The sequence below is a fragment of the Ambystoma mexicanum genome, chromosome 2p (genome assembly GCF_040938575.1).
Source record: "Ambystoma mexicanum isolate Mex_15411 chromosome 2p, UKY_AmexF1_1, whole genome shotgun sequence".
Taxonomy (NCBI): domain Eukaryota; kingdom Metazoa; phylum Chordata; class Amphibia; order Caudata; family Ambystomatidae; genus Ambystoma; species Ambystoma mexicanum.
The window spans coordinates 594,527,533-594,543,061 of record NC_090923.1 but is presented as its reverse complement, the minus strand read 5'-3'; the positions used below and the strand labels follow the sequence as shown (position 1 = coordinate 594,543,061).

The following is a 15,529-nucleotide window of genomic DNA, read 5'->3' as shown; positions in this document are numbered from 1 at the left end:
TTTCCGTCCAGAAGTGCATAATTGCTAAAGTCAAAGCAGTGGAACAGCCAGAATTGCAGAAGCCCCACAATTGTTCTGTTTTGTACCACTCCAGGTTAACAAACTTTTCTCTGGTAATTGCATCTTGTCTCAGAGACTGCTCCATTCTGTTAAGTGCCTTATGCTTTCTAAAGTATCAGAATTTACGCAAATTATACATATTTTTTCTCCCTAATGATCCCACATCTTGCCCCTGTCATCATACCGGCGAAGATTAAATCTTAGCAACATCAAGAATCTGCGTGCTTTAGGTGAAGGGCACATCTGTAGCTACTTTTGTGGGTTTAGCAATGGGAACATTTTTATGGCAAATTCCGAAAATATCTTAGTATTGGACAAATGTTCTCATTCTTAAATGTAATTCTTTTTTCAGAACATAGTATCCTTTAGACCACTCGGGTGTCCATTCAATTTTACTTGAGATATTACAGTGCTCAGAAAATGATAGGGTGGCGCAGCTATTGCCACATTATGCTGAACCCATAATTCCCAATAAAGAATCCTCATTTGTGGTGTAGTTACGCATAAATAGCAAACATTTATGTAGTTCCACCAAGGCAGCCATTGACATAAGGCCTAACTCGAATCAGATGCATTGGATGGAGACACAGTAGGGTAACCTAAGAGAGGTTTCCAGAATTGTCCCTCCAGTCTGGGAGATGAACTGGAGAAAAATCCTTCCCAATAGAAGAGCTATGTTTTTTGGGAAATGTTTCACCTGTCACTAGCTGGGAGGCATACCCAGTACAAGGTACCGCCCTTTGGCCTCAATGCAGCTCCGAGGGTGTTTACCAAGTTTTTGCCATCAGTGCCCTCCCATCCTTGGTTGAGGGGAATTTATATAACTCTTGGATCAGTACCAGGATGACTGGTTGGTCTACAACCCCCTCAGCTGAGGCGTAGCTGTCCTCCCTCCAGGTTCTTCAGTCTCTCCTCTGTGACCTGGGTCCTCTTGGCCAATCAGAAAAACTCAGTTCTCCCCCAAGCAATCAGTTGGCTTTGTGTAGGACTTAATACAAGTGGTGGTGTTTCCCACCTAGGAAAGTGTGTCCCACATGAAGCATGCTGCTTGGAAACACTTCTGCCGGAGCTAGACCTCGGATCAGTGGTTCTAATCAATTCCTTCCCACCACAGGTTCTTTATATCTAGTGCAAGCTGTCCTCTGAAACTTTCTGCCACCAGGAGGCAAATGTGCATGCCACGCCTGACCTGACATTGGGGCCAGTATATATGGAGCTGCCACTCCCTGTGACCTCATTTCCTTTTCTTTCCCACACTTTATAAACTTTGCGAACACCACCTAGCTTAAGTTAACTTTTTCAACTGCATCAAGCCTAACCCCGGAACGGGCTCAGGGTTTAAGCCCTTTGTGAATTGTGGGAGACGGACATTGATCTTGGACTCCCACAAGATCTGCCTGTAGTGTTTAGGGGAGGAACACGTTCTGCAAGATAGCAGGTTGTGCTAATCTGTGCACCCTAAATCTTCTGGTAGCTGGCCACAAAATGTGTCCCTTTTTGCCACAAGAATGGCAAAAGAACCCCTTCTAAAGTCCCTGGGCTCGAGCAGGGAGAAAGTGGTGGAGGATGAAGACTCCCACCCTCCTGCCCGAAAGGACATGAACAAAAAAAAGCAACAGAAGAGATCCCTCTACCCTAGATACTCTTTCAGGCACCCTTTTTCTCATTTGTTGAAGAAAAGGAGTCTTCACTCAAGGTACTCCTCAGAGGATTTGGCTCTTGTACCAGTACTGCAGGTACAGTTTCTCACCCAGTTCTCCACTTCAAAGGAGTGGGAGGAGTTGTGACTGAAAATGCTCTAACTTTTTGTCAAGGTGCCGGCGGCAAGCACAGTACCGTCTGCGCTTGTAGGAGCCGGCAGGGCTTCCTATTGGGACCAGAGCTTCATGCCTACTGGCTCTGCCTTGGATCCAAAAGCTGCAGCTATGGCTCGACGCCGGTCTACTATGCATTAGGCATCGACCCTCGGCATCTGTCTCCCTCTCCACGTTGCTGTCAACATCAATGTCCCTCAAGAATATGCCCCCCTAATGGACAGGTTAAAGGCATGGTCTAGTAAAAAATGTTATTGTCCCTACGGGTCGGCCATGTTTTTTTAAGCCTAAGTGGCTCGATTTTAGAAAACTTTCCTATGGACCTTACCCGAGTTTTCGTCCATTAAACGCATGCGAAAACCAGCACCAGGGAGCCGCCATTTTCTGATAATCCTATCTTTTCCCCCATCGCCCTGGCTGACCTGCTTTTGCGGCACTAAATCAATTCCCACGCCCCTGAACCTGACATTATCAAAACATTCATATTCCCCGCCTCTCTCGGTGACGTTACTGTGCTGCGTAGGCAAACGCGTCCAATCGAGTTCTACGCGACTGCACACAGAACCCGGAAACCAACAGAGACCATCTCACAACACAGCGCGCCACAATTCGGATTATGAAACTACTTTAAAATCAAACAGCAACACGGTACATTTGGTAAAGTACATTTATTTTATATTAAATGTTTAGAGAATATTCAGCAATTGCCATATGAACACCGAAAGCCATTTATTTTATCTGTATCCGCCATGGTACACAGGGTGTTGCTTTTCGTTAAAAGAAGCACTTTGGAAGCACGGTGAACCGCAAGGCTGTTCCATCCACTAGGCACTAGTCCATCGTAAAGGTTGATATGTTGCTTCTAGCCACTAGTACAGCGTAAGGGCATGTGGGCCCTTGGCAATCGTCCCATAAAATTGTTAGTGTGCTCCAGTTGTTCACACGAAGCTGCAGGTGTCTACTGTAAAAGCCTTCTGCTGGTGTCTCAAACCGATGGCAGTAGCAGAATGGGAGCAAATACCTGTTATGAAAACAAAAATTTTTTAATTAGTCTCGCCAGCCGATCTTCATTAATATTACTTATTTTATTTATTACAGCCGATCAGAAACCATTTGCTTGCAAGGATAGTTCAATGGAGTAAGTTCGGCTCTAAAATCAATGCGAAAAGTAACAAAATAAATCGAGGCCAACACATAATGATAAACGACAGTTAGTCTACATGCGTGAGGAATGATATGATATATGATATGGCATTTGTAACGCGCCTATACTCAAGTGTTTCTAGGCGTGACGAGGCAGGTGGGGTACAAGGGCAGACAGACAACGATCCTACTAGGCCAGGTGTCTTTCTGATCGCGCACGGGGGAAGGGTGGTACATGGTTAGTTGAATACAAATTAAATAGGGTCAGCTGGTGGCAAGTGCAAGGTAAATGCCGGGAGAAGGGGCTGAAGGATACAGTCCCGTAGTGCAGGGAAAAGTGGCTGGGCCAAGGACCGAGATTGGTGAGACCAGTGGACCTGCATGCCCATGTGCCCACTACGAACACGTTTTACTTGCTTTTCCTAGCTCTTCATTTATTCATTTATTCATGCATCCATTCATTAAATCTTCATTCCGGTATAAAAGCGTGTAAAGATTTACTTGCATTATATTTGAAATTTCCATTGTGTCTCTTCGTAATGCAGTCTGTAAAACGGACCGTGCTCTTGACAACGGTTTTTCGTATACTGAACTAAAATGAAACTCGGTCTAGTTTCTGAATTTTCTGCCTTATCGTCTCTTACGTTATTGCGCACCCCCTTCAAATGTAGTTCTTTCGGCATGGTCCCTGTCTCAAGGTAAAAAAACAATAGACCCTTATACTTCCAGTGCGACTTGTGGGCCTCATCTGGGCGCTGTCCTTCGCATTCTTTATTTGCAACATCACGTAGTATAGGCATCTGTGAGAACTTGAAGTTTAGAATCCGTCTATGTAGTGCGCCTCAATGTGCAAATGCGAACTGGCTTCTCTCCCAAATGCCACGGCCCGCTTGGCTGGCGTGTTCTAAGTGCCCCAGTTTGTCCCCGTTGTCTGCGAGCTTTGCAGCCCAAATTGAGACATTTAATTTTTGGCGGAAGGTCATGGAAAGTGTAAAGTACCACAGGAGTTCAGTTAAAAGTGAGATTTATTGTTTGTTTGTTTTATTATTTGCAATACGCAAGCCTCCTCTCCGTTAACAGTGCGCAGCATTTACATTTACATGAGATGAGACATGAGAAAAATATATACATACACATATATGAGGTGAATAGAGAGAATTCAAAGATGACACACAGCTTGTTCGCCACCCATGATGGTGAAGGTAGGGGGTTAGGTTTACAGGTACACTGTACAATAACATTTATTTACAAAAAGACAATCGTATTGCAATTATTTAAACCAGGATTTGTACTTCACAATCAGCTGTGCTTCGGGTGGGCATGGCACAGTCGCAATGTTCGGTGGCAATGGATCACTGCTCTGCACAGAAACGTCCAAAATTCCATATCTGTGCTTCTCTAACACAGCAACAATAAGGCCTTTCACAAAGTCGAACTGCATTTCATCATAGACTGGTTTGATCACCCATTGCTTACTTCGTTTTGAAAACACCTTAGTGTAGCGAGGCATCCTTACTTTACCCCTAGTCCTAGATTGTTCACGTCCGACATTGCTGTTATGGGCCAAGACCGCTAGTAGAGTGCGATGTTTCATGCCCCGAAAGCTGTAGCCTCCAAACACAGTTAATTCATGTTCTGGCCATTGGACACGAGCATCTCGAGCCTGAACACGCCTCGCCTCAATTAATAGTTCCTCCATAGTGTACACGGTCTGTCAAGCCACATCTCTCATTCCCTTCACTGTCTGTGTATGTATAGTTCTGACACCCACGGGTAACTGGAGGAGAGATTGGAAAAGGGATGTTCAGTTTAAACACAAGATGGAGTGTAGTAGAATTGACTGGAAAAAAACATAAAATAGTCCCCAGCACAAACATTTTTTTAAAGTTATGAACTGTTTGTAACTAACCTTTTTTTTTTGCAACTTTTTTGACTCGACCTTCAACATCTGCACGCTGTAGCTCCGATTCGTTTATGCATGTCCTCCCTTCCTCTTGCGCTGCAACGACTATATTTTCTGTATCCGCATAGACAGCACAGAATGAGGCTCCATCGTCTCCCTGAAACATAGTACTTTCATTACTATGTATCAAAATATTGTTAGCATAAAACACACGTGAGGACGAACACACAGGTACATCTCAATAGCCAAACACAATTTAAACATTGTGTGCAACAATCAAACGACAAGTATTCGACCAGTGATGATCTATTTCGATGGAACTGTCAGTATCCATACCTCTGACTCTGCATGGACTGCCATGAATGGTTGTATTGGAGAGGAGGCATCCGCATCTCCCTGAAACACAGTACTTGCATTACTATGCTTTTCAATATTGGAAACACAACACACACTTGGGGTCGATGGCACAGGTACATATAAAGAGATAACCACAAATGATGCATTGTCCAAAAGAATCAAGGAAAATCTAAATATGATCACATTTCATCGACTTATTTCTCCGATTCCTTTACATCTGCATCATCTAAATGAGATGTTGTGATTGTGGTGGAAGCTCCGTCGTCTCCCTGAAACACAGTACTTGGATTAGTATGGTTTTCAATATTGGAAACATAACACACACTTGGGGTCGAACGCACAGGTACATATAAAGAGATAACCGCAAATGATGCATTGTCCAAAAGAATCAAGGAAAATCTAAATATGATCACATTTCATCGACTTATTTCTCCGATTTGTTTACATCTGCATCATCTAAATTGGATGTTGTGATTGTAGTGGAAGCTTTATCGTCTCCCTGAAACACAGCACTTGCGTTAATAGGGAAGAAAGTATAGCAAATGGAATCACGTTATATGATCACGCATGATGGAGCTGTCAGTATCCATACCTCGTGCTGCTGAAGAATATCTATGGATGTTGCAAATGTAGTGCGCACTTCCGAAAGCTGTTGCGCCGATTCGTATACGCATGGTCCCGCTTCCACTTCCCCTGGAATTACTTGAATGTCAGGCTCTGCATCAAGTGCAGGGGTTGACGCTCCATCAACTGCCTGAAACATAGTACTTGTATTAGTGAGGATTACAATAGTGAAAACATAACACACACCTGGGGTCGGCAGCACAGGTACATATCAACGGCTAACCACGAATGAAACATTGTGTAGAACAATCAAACAACAAGAATTCCAGCTCTGATGATGACGCTCGATGGAGCTGTCAGTATCCATACCTCCTGCTGGTGAAGAACATCTAGAAATGTTGTAGATGTGGCGGACGCTTCAGCATCTCCCTGAAAGACAGTACTTGCATTAGTATGGATAACACTAATTATAACTGAAAACAAACACCAGTGGACGATAACTAAGGTGTATATCAATTGGAAAGCACTAACCAAACATTCAGTAAAATAATTACACGATAAAATAAAACTATTACTTGACATGCATAAAACAAGTCTGTAGCAGATTAGCCTACTAAGATTACCTGATATGCGCTAGAAGTGGTTGATAACTGCGACCACGTCAAGGATGTAGAATGTTCTTGCGTCAGATTCAAGGGATAGTCAAGAAGTTGTAAAGGTAAATTAATGATTGATAATGAAATGCCAATATTAAAAATAGCCATGTAAGGCGACAGAATACTTGAAAAATGCTCAATACAGCACAGTTCCCTGTTCCCATATATATACATTGCGTTTGTGGGTTATGAAATCGAAAAAGAATATATTGATAAATTTCATTATTCAAAAAACTATACACTCATATCAATATCGAAATTATTACAAGGGATACAACACCTACAATATCAATTAATCCGTTCGGCTACCTACACACTACCGCAAGGCCTAAAGCTAAATCCGGACACTTGACTCACTGGTGGCGTAATGTGGACGAATAGAGTGGGAATAGCGTTTTCGAGCAATTTCCGTTTCGTTCGCCGTTTATTCTTCTTTGTTACCCAAGATGTTGTGTACATGTCCAAGGAAAAGTGCCGGCTGCAGATGCGGTATCGATCACCCCTCTTGTCCTATAAGACTTGTTGGACTCTACTTTCCAGCTCATCCAGTGGATATCCGCAATGTCTGACCCATTCTCTTATTCGATCAACAGTTTTCGGGAATACATGCATTGTAGTGCCTACAGATTTTGCATGGGTCTTGGAAGGGCAACCGCTAATCGAACAGGCAGGCATTGTTGATAAATCTGAAAAGTAAATATCGACATTGTTATACAATCTTCAAGAATAAAGATTTGATACAAAAGTAAATGAATCATACAATGATCAATGCAAGGTTTGTTTTGGTCGCAGGAACTATACCAGTTCATTATGTGCGGCTTAGTATTTGCATAAGTTACAGAAATGTATAAATGATGTGTCTAAAATCTGAACATGTGACTCGTCCCTTGGATGTTCTGTCTTGCACGAGAAGGAAACATGCTTACATTATAGACTGGACCCCCGAAGGATGCAATTCGATGACAATAGACACAGATGAAAATAAATAGATCAATTGATAGCATAGCAATGGAAACTCAAGTCAATAGCAATGAGACCAATGAACATAGCACTATTGTGTACTCTACTCGCAAAAAGATAGAAATTTAAAAATCTGCGAAATATGACTAGGATACATGGCCTTACCTTGACCAACAAACAGTTGGATTCAGCAAGCAGAGCAGTATGTTGCAGGAGAAAAGGTGGGTGGCCACAGGTAGCACACTGATGGGTTTGCTCTAAGCGGTCACAGAAGTTCACGCTTAGCACGACGACGAGCAGATTAGCGTAGATCTCAGTGGTTGCCAGGTAACACTTTCAGGAGTTGACTTGCAAAGCACAAAGATGTTCTCATGAGACATATCAAGTGGTTTATAAAGTATTAGAAATAGGGGTGTGTTTGTGAATGAATGACGTATGTATGTCGTGGTCTTAGCGGGGCAGCCTGCTTGAAGGGGAGGCCTGGCTGGAGACACGGGGTCTGAGGAGGCCATGTGAGCGATGGCCCCTGGGCGTGGGATACCTTTTGAAGTGTACATGCTGTTTGGCACCTTGCCGGTTGCGCCCGTCGCAGCCCCCCATGCGAGCGCTCATCACCGGGTGCGAACCGCCTTTGATAGAGGGGGGTGGGATGGATGGGCCTGGGGCGTGCAGATAAGGCACAGGAAGACTGCTGAATGGAGACACACTTATGTGGATTGCAGGGGGCGGTCTGCTTGAAGGGGAGGCCTGGCTGGAGACACTGGGTCTGAGGAGGCCATGTGACCAATGGCCCCTTGGCGTGGGATACCTTTTGACGTGTACATGTAGTTTGGCACCTTGGCCTTTCGTGCCCCTCACAGCCCCCCATGCCAGCGCTCATCCACTGGCGCGAACTGCCTTTATATCAATATATAGTATATCGCCTTTATATCAATGATAGTATATCGTTGCTTATCAATAACAAATGCCACATACCAGAGATTCTTGTGAGCACAGACCCACACTTCAACCGGTGTATTATAGGGGTCAAGACCCTAAGGCCTGTATAATCCAATGGTAATTGTTAGTATAGATATATGTGTGACTTTTATAGAGACATAACCTACTGAAAGACTTTGAACAAGTGTTATTTAGTGCATGCATTATCGAGAATGTTATGTTAGCTTAGATAGATAGTGACCACCCTGCTTCATAGCGACCAGACCTTCACCCATTCGGAGCACAGATGTCTGACGTCCATCCTTGAATGGAGACACACTTGATTCATTTAAAGAATTGAAACAACCGTTGTTAAAATATATGTGGTGTTTATTTTGTATCTTATTTTCATGACACAAAAATACAAGACTTTAAAGATTATACCGGTCAGGTTGCAGCACAGCGAGAGAAAATCCCCTGTACTGACCGCTGTCACTCGGGAACGTTTCTCTAATGGCACGAACGGCACAGGCGGGTATCACTCTTCGAACGCGGTGTCCAAGCCTCCCGTGGAGCCACCATGTAAAGGAACGATAGGCCTCCAGCCTGTACCACCTGTGAAAAGGAATGAAACAAACTGTTTTTAAATGACCAAGATAAGTTTAAAAAACGTTTGTTGTCAATGACAATTCTTGTAACTAATGGTATTCTGCACGGACAAATGCTATCTAGACAATGCACACTATTGAACGACTTACATGCGTTACAATGAAATGTAAATGTAATTTTGGATATAGTAGAAGAACATGAAATAGGAGTGGCATGACCAGCAGAGTATACTTACTTGCTACTCGGATTAGGAGGACGAACAGTTGCGCGAAGTTCGTGCATAAGCACCATCATTATTCTCAACACGGCCCGTGTGAGGCAGGCTGCCCTGAAGTCTGGCAGCTCGGTGATGCATTGCGGTCGTGGCTCGCCTTCCGAAATGTAGGCCAGGCATCCCAAGTTTTCTCGGCAGCAGCAGTTCTCGTCCTCAGTTGGCATTAGCTCGCACCGATTGCATGTGCACCAGGTGGAGACGCCGTCCATTCGACTAGGCCCAGGCTCTTCATCTGTTGATTCGTCCTGCCAACTGCCGTCCGAATCCCCATCGTTTTAGCGTGCTTCCCTTTCCAGTAGTTCCTCCTCGGTATACTCGGGCTCGTACATGTAGGGCATTATTGTAGCCATTGTGTGTTAAACAAACTAAAATAATTTATAGCGGTGGTACTGTTATCTGTTCACACGGGCTACAAGCGGCGAAGGTAGCTGACCAGAGCACTGAAACGAGTCACAGAATACTCAAAGTAACACAGAGAGAGGAATGGAATCGAAAATCTGCTGCTGTGTGTTGTGAAACGGTCTGTTTATACTTATTGAGGAAAGAGGCGTCCTGCCATTTCTATGGCGACACGCCATTAGCTGAAGCGCAGCGAATGTTGACACAAGACGTGCTTTGGCGTTGGGAAATGGGCGGTACGAGTCTGCTGATGACAGGCTCTGGGGCGGGGGATTTGATTTAGTGCCGCAAAAGCAGGTCAGCAAGGGCGATGGGGGAAAAGATAGGATTATCAGAAAATGGCGGCTCCCTGGTGCTTGTTTTCGCGTGCGTTTAATGGACGAAAGCTTGGGTAAGGTCCATAGGAAAGTTTTCTAAAATTGAGCCACTTAGGCTTAAAAAAACATGGCTGACCCGTAGGGACAATACAAATTTTTACTAGACCATGCCTTTAATGTCGACGATGTCTGACATCCTTGAGGTGTTGATCCTGTCTCTATCAGGAAGGAACCCCATTGCTCTGGTGAGGCTGGAGACTTCACAGAGGAGTTCCACAGTGAGGGAGAGGACCTGCTGGATCTGAAAAGCAGCCTGGACACCTCCCCAGAGTTGGACATCCTTCCGACCTGGACTCCGGTCAGACCTCATGCTTCATTCCAGAGAGCAATAGTGAAGGGGTTGGAAACAGTGGGGCTGTCAAAACTGAAAGGGTTCAGTTTGAACTGTTCAACATCATGTATGAAAGCCCTCAGAGAGAAATCCTACCTTTCACCCAGCCTACAGAAGACCTAGTGTTGTTGGCCTCGTAGAAGCTTGCATTGTCCCCCAAGAAGCATTGCCAGGCGCCTTTGGATATGGCTTTTCTTTCTCATATAGCTTCTTGGAGAGTTTGGTGGTACAGGTTGCTATGGCAAATCTTAACACCACCTCTTTCTCCTCAAAGCCTTCAGACAGGGAGAGCAAGAGATTAGATGCTTGTGGTGCTAGCTGTTTGCTTCAGGTTCTGGCCTCTATAGCATCATCTCTGAGGCAGCAGAGAATTTCCTGGTGAAGGAGATACAGGACTTTCACGCCTTGATGGAGGATCACAAGAAAGATGCACAGCCGATTTTGAAGTTAGCCCTTGACATGGCTCATTTTATGGCATGTTCAATAGGTCTGGGTGGGTTCTGAGGCAGCAGTCTTGGATTCGAAACAATGCATTTTCCGCACACATCCTTTGACGGCCCACAACCTCTTTGAGAGTGAAGCTGATGAGTCCATCCAGATGTTTCAGGCATCGAATGCCGATGCCTTAGTCTTAGCAGTTCAACACGCAACCAGTTCAGCCGAGGAGGGGGTCCAGGTTTTTGACCCTTCATCTCCTATGTCCACCATGGTTCTGTTGGATGCCATCTGGCAAGCTCCATTGCCGCTCCTGCCAGGGCAGAGGTCGTGGAGCCTAAAGAGTTGACCTTGCCCCCTCAGCAGTCAACACAGTGACATTGGGGTCAAAACCACTGAGGATGCCTTCATGCCGCCGTAGTGGGGGGCAAAATGTCCCTGCTGGTGGGAAAAGTAGCATCAGATCACTTCCAACACTAGATAGAGCTAAATTATTGCATACAGTTTGCTTTTGGGGGTTGGACACTATTTCCTTTTTCATGGCTAGGAATAATTATTAAAGAAATGTGCGTTTGAATTATCTGTCATTTTATATAACACTGGTAAAAAATGCAAGTTCAGCGCAGTAAAAAAGCGCGAACCTACCAGCTGCGGGAGTAGCGCTCTAAATGGGGAGGGGGGGCCTTAGCCACACAGTAACTTGAACTCGACTGGAGAACGCCCTAAATAAGTGTTTCACGTAAATACACATAGATAATAAGGATGGACCACAGATAAGTATATAAAATTTAGCATTAGTATATACATTTTAGCATTAGGCGGAGGCGCGGCAAATAGGCCTCAAAACATGCTTTTTCAGAAGCGTGTGTTTGTTTCATTAATTTGCTTAGAAGCCGCTGCGGCTGGTAGCCCTTTGCAAGTCCCACGATTCCAGAATCGCACGGTAAGAAACAGGGTCTCAAACCAAAGCTCCTGAGTCCAACTGAAAGGCAACGAATGCACAACCATTTTACAATTCAACATATGAAATTTATAAAGCCTGATCTACTGACACCCATGGCAGTTTCAAATTGCCCCAGATTACATTTATGCCTGGAAAGAAGGTCAAAGGAGGTCTTAATGTGTAACATTTATACAGAAACTTGTACTTGGTTCATGGCTCTGATAGTGTCATGGTAGAAGGCTTTCTCATGAGAACGGAGATGGGATGACCGGGATAGATGAATAAAGTTCTGGTGGTCATCTCAAATGTTTCAATGAATTTGGATTATGATGTGGTAAACGGTGGTTGGAATGCAACGTCACATGGGGTGGAACCAGGTGGTGTGGTAAGCTCTGCGGGACCCAGTCATAGAAAGTAATGTTTGCCCTTCTATAGGGGCTTGCTATGCCATTAGCAATCAGCTATTCATGGGGAGACTTTTTATGTTGCAAAGTGATTGATGTTAATGAGTTTAGATGATTATAAAAGCTTTTAATATAGGGGTGTTTCTTTGACGGTGCCTTTTCATGCAGTTCTGTTTTGAGTTCTGTTTGAATATTGCTGTTCCAGCTGCGTCTGAAGGCCTAAATAAAACTGTTACTTCTTGCCTGGCGTACACTCCTTTTTTGACAAGATTTTTCCTGGTGAGAGCCAAGCCGACCCCCTGCACATTTTTGGAGCCCCCAGCGAGATTCATCAGCTTTCCTGGCCAAGCGTGGGGATTCCAGCCGTGCACCCGGAGGAGTGCAGGATAGTGCTTGCTGACAAGTTCTAAGAGTTCAAATATCGAGGAGGCCCGTGAATGCTGAGTTCCAGAAGATCCTCTTGGTCAGTCCTCTGCCTCGCTCCGACGTGGTAACTGGCCTTTAAAGGGCGAGTCTGAGGAGCGCGAGGGAATGTTTGTATGGTGTATAGGATGCACCCTCAAGAGGTGGAGTAGTCCTAGATTTTTGGTCCACTTATTTGATAGGGAGTAAGTGGGTGTCGGCTTATTTGCATCAGAGAACAAAGTTGTGTAGCAAGGGGTGGACCTTGTTAGACGATAGTTGCGTGTAGTACAGGCAATTGGTATAGTTGTGCCATTTTCTAATATTCTTTTGGGGTTAAAAAGTTCGAATACGAGAAGAAAAAACAGGAAAGAAGCATATGCGTCAGTGTCTTGTGAGTAAGTAGCGGTTTATTACGTTAGAGTGGAAGTTTCGCTTTTTTTGTTTATTGTGGCTGTGGAGATTACGGAAGTGCCAGAGCTTAACGTGTAAATATTTAAAGAGCTGTGTAGCGCATACAGGGTGCGGTCGAACGAAGTAAGGCGAACCACACTCAGTGCACTAACATAGGACATTATTGTTAAGGTGGTGGGCCTGTGGAGAGGGCCATTCATGTACTAATAAAAAGTAAGGAGGACAGGTCTGTGGAGAAGGCCATTGTGTGCAGAAGTAGAACGAGAGGTGAGAGGGCGTGGCCTGTGGAGAGGGCAAGTGTGAATGAAATAGGGCGAACAAGTATAGCAGTAAGTATAAGGTTGAGTGAGTGGAAGTGTGTGAATAAGGATAAAAAGTTTAATGTTTAAATAAACAGGTTTAAGAAGAAAAGGGTGAGGGAAGAGGGTGCGATAATGTCCCACTGGATGGATGCGCCCCTTGATCACATGTGCAAGAAGTTCTCCCAATACTGTGACAAAATAATGAAGCATCACTTCCAGTGGGCAAACGACACAGTAGGGAAGTGTTATCAGAAATGGCCTGGAGAGGGAACATTCGACAAATGTATTATCGACAGTATTTACTCATACATGTAGGCCACCTATAAAGGAGCCAAGTACCTAAATCATTGAGAAGACGCGCCTGCACATGTCCGACATTCTAGGGCTCTGGATGTTGTACAAGGAAAAGAAAAAAGAGACACAAGGGAGACGGGGAGGAGGTAAAGGAGAGTGTGCAGCCCCCTACCTATGCAATGTACCCACTGTTGAAACCAGCTCCAGGATATACACATTCTAGGCGGGTATATCAAGATAACGAGGGAACAAACAAAAAGAAAAATGAATGCGAATATAACTCTGGGAATAAGGATGAGAAAGGGAAAAATAAATATTTGGTGGACATTAAAAAGAGCACACAAAGCAGCAACTTGACTAAGCGTTCAGGGAAGCAGAAAAAGCAATGGAAAGGGAGATAGAGGAGAAAAAAAGGAAGAAACAAGGAAAGACTCAAGACGAGCAGGGATGGACCACAGGATGAATAAACATTACAATTGACAAATGGGGAGAGGACATGGACGATGGCTAAGTAGACACGACAGAGGGCGATCACACTGTATCAGACTGGGAGGACAGCAGCTATAGTGATCATAGGTGACAAATTCAACACATGTAATTTAACCAACACAAGCAGGGGGAGGGGTAGAGACGAAAGGGAAGAAGAGGAAAGAGAGGAATCATGGGGGGGGGGGTGGGATTGGGGAAACAGGCTTCAGAGTAGGAAAACTAGAATAGCAGTAGCTAAAAGACCACAGCGGGGAAATAAACCCAGCGCACGAACACAGATGCCCCTTTTACAGAAAGCAAAAGGTAGGTGTGCATTATGTACTTTGGCTGACAATGGATAGGGATAATCTCGTCTACAGTTTGCTTTCACTAATGGCAGAAGCGAGTAAGTGGATTTATGTTTATTTTTTAAACGAACAGCAGGTCTTCAACTGGCCATAGGGGACATTAAGAGTTTATTGGTGGGGGAACAAATTGACAAAATTTGGCAGCAAGCATGATATGCAGGGGTGAAATTAAGCTCCAATATACATGACGGAGCACCCTTTAACAATTATGGGGCACTCGTGTGGAAAGCTCAGATAGAGCTATATCTGTATATGTCGGATATGGGGTCAATATTAGCACGTAAAATGTAGTTAGACGAAGACCCCGCCGAATATATACGATCCATCCAAGAGATGCAGACACAGGAAAATAAGCACTCCTGGGTTGACAAAATCGCTTGGTTTTATCACATCTTAGTGAGGGGGCTCCCTGTCGATGTGCAGGTTTTCACTGGAAAATATTGTAGGGATTGAAGCGAAAGGATGGCCCGAGATTCAGGCAACAATTGTGCACTATTGTAAAAGGTATCAGTAGAAAATAGTCGACAATGCAGTAAAAACAGAAAATAAATCCGTGCAGAAAAAACTGGCCAAAATAAGCATGGAAGGAGCAGTGCTCACAGGATCAGTTGTCCCACCCAACTAGGGTGGGGCTCCAAGTAGCAGTGGTAACACAGTAAGGAAGGTACACGTAAGTACTATACAATCAACAGTGGAGAACAGTGCAGATGCGTGCTTGTAAATGCTGGTTGTTGCAACAGCAGCCAGGGTTCTCATATGCGGGTGGGGTAAATAATTATACGGGACAGTTCCAGACAGGGAAGAGGGTATTATCCAAGAGGAAGGAGTTGGGTACAAGGCTTTGGGGCCACGGTTTGGTAGGGCAGTGCTTTGCGTGCAGTAACTTTAGCCATTTTGCATGAACATGTCCACTAATGGCACCACAGTTCCGGTTGTTTTTGGGAATGCCATGGTTGGTAGCTCACAATCCTCGAATAGATTGGCGAGCAAAAGAATTGGCCTTTCCAGAGACTTGCGCCCACACATGTTGTCGCCAGGAGACACAATAAATAGACACTGAACCTCCACGCTTGCGACTGTGGCAATCGGCACCCTACCAAGTGAATACCAGGACTTTCAAGATGTCTTTCAGAA

General features: G+C 44.6%; 1 protein-coding gene across 3 annotated transcripts in view; it reads left to right on the top strand.

Moving 5' to 3' along the window:
* The window catches only part of DCAF1 (DDB1 and CUL4 associated factor 1), a 1,932,496-nt gene that overhangs the window by 1,085,617 nt on the left and 831,350 nt on the right, over nucleotides 1-15,529 (top strand). The window lies entirely within an intron of this gene.